Source organism: Phragmites australis, chromosome 4 (assembly GCF_958298935.1).
Source record: "Phragmites australis chromosome 4, lpPhrAust1.1, whole genome shotgun sequence".
Taxonomy (NCBI): domain Eukaryota; kingdom Viridiplantae; phylum Streptophyta; class Magnoliopsida; order Poales; family Poaceae; genus Phragmites; species Phragmites australis.
In genome coordinates this window covers 21450699-21458371 of record NC_084924.1, presented here as the reverse complement: position 1 = coordinate 21458371, position 7673 = coordinate 21450699, and the positions used below count along the sequence as shown (strand labels likewise).

The window sequence follows — 7673 nt, the reverse complement described above, 5'->3', positions numbered from 1 at the left end:
ATATATATGCGTGCGAAAGCATGCAGCTCACTACTACAGAACTAGTCATAAGTGTCGGTTGGTCAAAATCGACACTGATAAAGTATCATTGCCAGTTCGTAGCAAAATCAGACATCCGCTCATCCATTCAGTCAAAAATCGGCAGTGATAAGTAGGTTAGAATTAAAAACTGGCACTAATACTACTTTCGGACCAAATTTTTTGATTAATTACAGTTTTAGCTCGTGCCCGACGTTCGGCGTGGCTCGCTCCCTCAATCTTATCCAATCACGCGCAACCCTCTCTGTCCTCAGCTCCTCCCTCCCACCTCCGGCTCTCTCCTCCCCTGCCTCTCCCCCACCGACCCCTGCCACTCCACCCCTCGCAAGATCCACGACGGGTTTTGGCTCTGCTCTGCCTCTCGTTCCATCTCCTGGCTGCGCTGCGAAGCTTCGAGGAAGCTGGCGGGTGAGGGATGAGGTACTGCAAGCGGCATGGGGAGGGACGAGCTGCTACGTCAGAGCCTCGTGGCACTGGCGGCGGTCGTTGTGGTGATCGGGGTGGCCATGGTGTCATTTTGGGAGGGGCCACGTACGGCTTCAGCATCCTGGTCATCACCGGCTTGCTTCTGCCCGACTGGAAGTTCTTCGACCACGACTTCAAGAAGTACAAGGAGGCGAAGGTCAACAGGCGCTTCAAGCACGAGGAGGTCGTCATCAATGGTTGGGAGGGCAACCAGGTCGATAAGGCCAGCGCTTGGCTCAAGAAGTATGAGGTAATTAATCACAAATCAAAATCCAGACACAAACCAAAGATGCATTCATCCTTTAACGTCTTTGTCCCCCAATCCGACGACACCATTTCCGACCTACTGGGCACCGATGTTTGTGCATGCAGAGGAAGTTGGAGGAGAAGCAAGCCAAGGCGATGGAGAAGGTGTAGAACGAGGTGGCCACGATGTGGCATAAGACGGAAGAGAAGCGTGCGTTAGCGGAGGCCAAGTGGGGCACCAAGGTGGCACGCGTGCTGGAGCTCGCCAACTTCATGAGGGCTGTCGGGAGGGCGCCCTCCACCAAGCGCTCCTTCTTCTGAACCCTCCTGCCTACTCGATTTCAATGGATTATGTTCTTGTGTTTGAGATGTGTTCTTGTGTATGGATAAGAGATAAGTATATGAGATGTGTTCTTGTGTTTGAGATGTGTTCTCGTATATGGATGACAGATGAGTCTTGATTTGATTGTGTTCTTGTTTTTGAGATGAGTCATTTGATGGAGGAGCGGGCGGTGCGGTCAGAGCTGGTGCAGCAGCGGAGAGCAACGATGGTACTAGCAACCGAGCCGGCTCGATTTCGAGCCAGCTCGTTTCTTTGGCTCCCGATCCACCTATCACTGTCGGTTCGTGGTTCGAACCGGCAGTATGGTGAGTTACTGTGCCGGTTTCAGAACCGGCACTGATAGTCAGACCGGCACTGATAGTTTCTAACTAAAACTATCAGTGCCGAGTAAAGAGTGCCGGTTGAAAAAATGACGGTGAAACCGTTTTTCAACCGGCACTGATATGTTGTTCTGTAGTAGTGGCTAATCCATATCCTCGATATCTTTCTTAGAATATTTAAGGATTAAGACTGGATAAGCACCTTCATGCTTCCAGTCCACCAAGTCGTCAGCACCAAGAAATCGAAGAATGGAAACATCGTGGAGCTAGTTGAATTTGCAAGGTTGTTAAATTTTGCCTTTTTGGGAAAAAGAACATGCATATATGATTGAAAATGTGCAAACATGGAAGAGACCATATATTTATACTACTTTATTTTTGAACTGGCTTAATTTGGTATTCATGCTTGCAGTTTCACCCCTACTCTAATCATTTCTCCGATTTGCACTAGGAATGGTTCTGCGTTAATCTTAGAGCTATTCTATAGAGTCTTGATACTGGATAAATGGATAGTACAAACTTTGTACTCCCTCCCATTCCAAACATGAGTCCATTTGGACTTATGCACATGAATTAAGGTAGATCGTGCAAAGACCTTGTTACCCTTCATCATTGTCATTAATAAGGTGGTTGATTTGTTTAGTTCATTAGTTAGGTGCATTTATGTAGGGACAAAACAGGAAAGTATAGGTAAAAATATGTCTAGGAGTTATTGATAGCCTTATATTTCATCAATTTTGAGAAGACCTAGATTATATTTATGATCAAAAGGAGTAATATGCAAATGCCGAAATGGCAGTACCATTTAGTTGACAGGACTAGACTTGGCTAAATGTTAGGCTTAATAATTTGGGGGGAGGAAGGGTGAATCTCAAAGATTTTTGGTGGGATCTCACAGCACTCGCAGGCAAGGTACGTAACGTGGGCCTGCGGAGTGCAAGTCACTCACGAAAGCACACACTTTTAGTTAGAGAATGCATTAGGGCATTAGCCAAGGTAGGAATGGGGGAGAAAGGGAGGGCAAAACGCCAGCACCTCCTTTTGTTAGATTCCATCGGTACTGGTCCCACTACGTAAAAAACCAATAAAAGAGACACCACATTAGTAAAGGTTGCTCAATACGCGTCACTAATATCCTATTAGTGACGGGTCTAATAAGGACGTATCACTAATGTCCTTTCGGATCGATACTAGATATAGACCCGTCACTAATGAATGGTAATTAATAATGGATCGTAAAATAATCCGTCACTGATGATAATAGTAACGGGTCGTCCTAGACTAATCATTAATGATGGGTCAGAACTTGACCTGTCACTAATAATCTATTCGTTAGTGACGGGACGTCCTATGCCAGTCATTAGTGACGGGTTAACTTGTATTCCGTCACTAATGACCAACTCCAGTCACTAATAACAGTATTCGCAAATATTTTTTATTTTTATTTTATTTTCTCTTATTTTTTTCTCAGCTCAATCAGACTAGAATAGGAACTATCGTACATTTCTGCTCAAGTTTATATAATGTATGGTGGCTATGGACACAAACGTACGTTCCGAAAATGATGCAGAAACTTTTAGGGCAAGAAATCAATCTTCCAAGTCGTTTTTTACCTCGAAAAATTCTTCAAACCTGACCAAGTAGGGGAGAAAGGGATGTAACTTTTTTTAGATATTAGTAGAGTAAAAAAAAAAGGTCAAAATCAGAGTCTGTATGCAAAAGTTATACCCATTTTATCGAATGCACTCTGGGTCACCAATAAAATTATAACCCTCGATAAAATTTAGCAAAACTAGTCATTAGTGCCAGGTCATGGTTATGACGTGTCACTAATGACCTTTGGCAAAGAAGATTAAAAGGATAAAATTTCTGATTTCTATCACAACTACATGATAGTAGAGGTGGTAAGGTGGCTACACACGTGAGGAGGAGGGTTGCAGGTTCAATTCCTATGAAACGCAAATTTGAAAACAATGTGAAAAAAGTATGGCTTGTGAGTAATATGGGATGGGCCTGCGTTGGGATGGCTCGGGTAAAAAAAATATATTTTTTAAACTTTTTTGTGTAAAAAAATATAAAAAATGTTCATCGATTATTAGTGACGAATCAAGATTACAACCCGGCACTAATGTTCAGTCAATAGTGACAGTCACGGTTGAAAGTGCCTAGAGGGGGGGGGGGTGAATAGGCTTTTCTAAAAATTAAAACTAAAAATAGCGCATTAAAATTGCCGGATATTCCGGTGAAGGCTGGATACTCCGGTATGGTCCGGAGTATCCGGTCTAGTCCGGAGTCTCCGGCCTAAATGGGAATTTCAGAATAAATGTGAATTAAAGATAACAGCTAGAGTCTAAGGTTTATACTAGGTCTACTAGATATCACAGAGCTAAAATAACACTTAACACTAGCAAGATTGTCACTAGAGCAATTTATATGACAAGTCACAAAATTCACACAATAAAGTAAATAGCACAAATAAGAACACGTGAATTTATCCCGGAGTTCGGCCACCTCACAAAGAAGTGCCTACGTCTTCGTTGAGGAGCTCACAAAGAGCCGGGTCTTTTCCAACCCTATCCTCTTCTAGCGACCACCAAGATCAAGCTAGAAATTCTTACTCAATTCGAAGATGTTTACAAACTACCCGAGGCACACCACAAGTTTTGGGTGCTCTACGGGCGACTCCTTTCCTTCTAGAAGCCCAAAGCTTCAAGAGAGATGATTGCAGTAGATGCTCGATGAAGAACTCAATTGCTAAAGTGGCTTGTATTCTCTCCAAACACAAACTCTCAAAAATTTGCAAACTTTGCACTAGAGGTGGTTGGAGGGTCTTTGAATGCTCTTAAAGTGCTCAAGAGGTCTAAAGTTTACCAGCCACATCAAGCTCTAAATGCCATGGGGTGAGGAGGCATTTATAGCCCTCTCTCACAAACTAGCTGTTAATATTTTTGTCAGAGCTTACCAGAGTATCCGGTGTACACCGGAGTATCCGGTCCTAAATCCAAAAACGGCGTCAGAACGGTCACAACGTGTCAGAACTAGCCGTTACAGTTCTGTTCAATTACCGGAGTCTCCGGTGAACACCGGAGTCTCCGGTCCTTATAGATCCTCAAAAGAAAAAATTGAGTCCGGAGACTAGCCGGACCCTCCGGTCTCTCCATGTACCGGAGTATCTGGTGAACACCATCGGAGTCTCTGCCGGACTCCGGTTAACACTAAATAATTACCGGAGTATCCGGTGAACACCGGAGACTCCGGTCCCCTTGATTTTAAAATAAATGCTTAACCGAGATTCTCTGGCGGAGTCTCCCTCGGAGACTCCGGGCTAAATACTAAGTACCGGAGTCTCCGGTGAACACCGGAGACTCCGGACTCAGTGAAATTTTTCAGAATGACCTCTGTGTCCGTGAGTGAATGTGTCTCTCAACTAGGTGGTTCTAAAGGATCTTTTGAGCATTGAGACACTAATCAAGCAATCAAATCCAACCTTCTAAATAGAGCGTCTATCCTAGACTCAATTTCAAAAAAAATAAAAGAATGTAAATCCTATTTAGTACTCTTCGTTGATTCTTCAATTGTTTTCGGCGAGCGTCAAGAGTCACTTATCTTCACAACTAATGCTTAAACCTGTTCATAACTCGAAAAGCATGTTAGTTCTTTAATCGTTTTGTCATCAATAAGCCAAAACCTACTTAGGGGGCCTAGATGCACTTTCAATCTCCCCCTTTTGGTGATTGATGACAACTTGATTAAAGCTTACACAAAGATTTATGAGATAGAATTTTAAATTCTAGAAGATATGGTGAGCTCCCCCTAAATATGTGCAATGGTTTTAAACCAAGTTATACCCAAATGCACATATTTGAGATTTTAAGGACACAAGAGCTCCCCCTATATCCTAGAATTCGTGGGATACAATTTTAAGACAATAAAATGCTTTATGGCACACTTAACTTAAGAAAGTACGACAATCATCACACTAACATAAAAGTCTTACAAATTTAAACGAGCACAATGTTCATCACAAACAATAGTCCAATTGTCCAACAGCGATAGAAATTAAAGCTAAGGAAACTAGCGGGAACTAAGGAATGGATAACTATCTCTCCCCCTTTGGCATCAAACACCAAAAAGAGAGAGCCTAATCGCTGTTGCCATCTTCATCATCATCTCCTTCTTCTTCTTCTTCATCACGTCCTTCGGAGTTGTTGTTGCCTGAGGCGGCGTCGGAGGAGTCATCTTGTGCTTGTTGTTGAGAGCTCTCTGCAGCGGCTTGGGCTTCATCATACCATGCCCAAGGGTTCTCAATCTCAACTGGTGCACTCTCCGCTTCATCTGGATCAATAGGAGAACAAGGTAGCTGAAGGGAGGTGTAAATTTCTTTCTGATGTTTCTCCATTTTCTTTAAGCGAGCATCTTGCTCCTTGATTTGAGTAGCATTATGGGTGCAAATCTTGAAGATCGCTTTGAGAGCGCTCTTGATGAATGATGACCCTCGAGGAGGAGCACGTCTCGAGGCAAACTGTCTTGAGCTGGGAGGAGCACGAGGTGGTGATGGAGATGGAGAGGGAGCTCGGATGTTCAAGGGCCTCATCCGATAGGGTTCATGTTTAACCTCCTTCACAAAAGTCTTCTTGATACCCTCTCAATGATAAACATTAGATAAGGAGCATATCCATAGCTTTTGATTGGCAACTTGGATGTAAAAACAATTTCTTCCCAAAGAAAGTGCGCCACGCTGAAAGGAGCATGATCATTGGACATGGCTGCAAGGAGGTTTCTGGAGATACTCTGAATTGTTGTTGCATCCCCACTCTTGGGCGCCAAGGTGAGTCGAAACAGGGAGTTTAAGCAGCGATAGAAAGGCCTCATCCCTGTAAGCTTTCCGAACTCAACTCGTCCATGACTCAGATACATGAACCCAATTTCTTCCAAGGTCAGCTGATTCTCATTGTGAATTTGATCTTTGGAAGTATCTCTGGCATCAAGATGGAAGTAGTGAGCGAAGCCTCTGAAGCTAATTCTGTAGTTAACTCCCTCTATCATCCAGTGCATAATGGGATTTTCAAATCCCTCAAACCACACTGTAGCATAGAACTGGGCGATAACTTCCTCGCACCAGTCATACCTGAAAGCCATAATATCTTTGACCTTTTTGCTCTCACAGGCTGCAATCACTTCATTGAACACAGGATCATTTTTCTTGGCCATATAGCTCCAGTCAATCCATTGCATGGGAGTAATAGGCTTCTTCTTGGCCAAAATCACTGTCTCATAGAAGTCTGCCTGAAAGTCATTCCAGAAGCGATAATCTGCAACATTCTTCTCATACTCATACGGGTTGTTCAACCTTTCACTAACAACCCTGGATACATGCTTCATATAATTCATTGTCTGTTTTGGAGTGTCGAAGATGGTTGCAGTTCTCCGAGGTCTATGAAGTTTCAATGGTCCAATAACTTCATCAGCCTGCTCTTCTTCATCATCCTCGAGTTCAGATGAGTTTTCCTGAGCAACACCCTTGCCTCTTTCTTCCCTAGAGGGCACTCCTCCTCTTCCTCTTCCCGCTGTCACTTTAGCCAAGCCTTTTCCCTTTCCACTTTCCCGGCCTCTCATAGCTTGAGATTTGGTCCGGCATACGGTCACAATGTCTCTTTCATATTGTTCAGCGGCTCCTCCTTCTTCAATGTGGATGCCTCCACTTGCGACCACTTTGCGGACTCTTTCACCGCTTGCGTGACCACTTCCACTATCTTCCGAGTGTGCCGGAGCTCTTTCCTTTTGAGCGCTAGGGTCACTCTTTTCTTTTTCCTTTCGAAAGTATGACCCTTCATAAAACGATCTCCGGCCATTGCAAGAACACCAGGAGATATAGAATGAACAAAGGATATGAGGAACAAATGATTGGACATAATCTGCTGAAAAAACAGGCTGATACCGGAGTATCCGGTGTCCGGTCAGCCCCGAAAAATCCCCCAAATCCTAGGGTTTGGAAGATTTGGCCGACTAGAGTTGTAACAAGTTTGGGGATGTGTTCTAGGAGGTACTAGGAGCCATTCTACCGAGGGAAAACAATCCTAGACATGGGCATTGAGAGATCGGGAAGATTTTTGAAGAGATACCTTTTGAGCTCAAATCCTCCGGGGATCTTGATGAATAGGAATCTCCGGAGGTTCCGGCCTTCAATCCAAGTGAGAAACCTAGCAAATCTCGTGGTTCCTTGGTTGCTTCTCAAAAATCACCGGAGAGGGAGCTTTTGG

General features: G+C 43.9%; 1 pseudogene; it reads left to right on the top strand.

The window, feature by feature from the left end:
* The first annotated feature begins 454 nt into the window (after nt 1–454).
* Nucleotides 455–1071, top strand: LOC133914667 (remorin 4.1-like; annotated as a pseudogene).
* The last annotated feature ends 6602 nt before the right edge of the window (nt 1072–7673 follow it).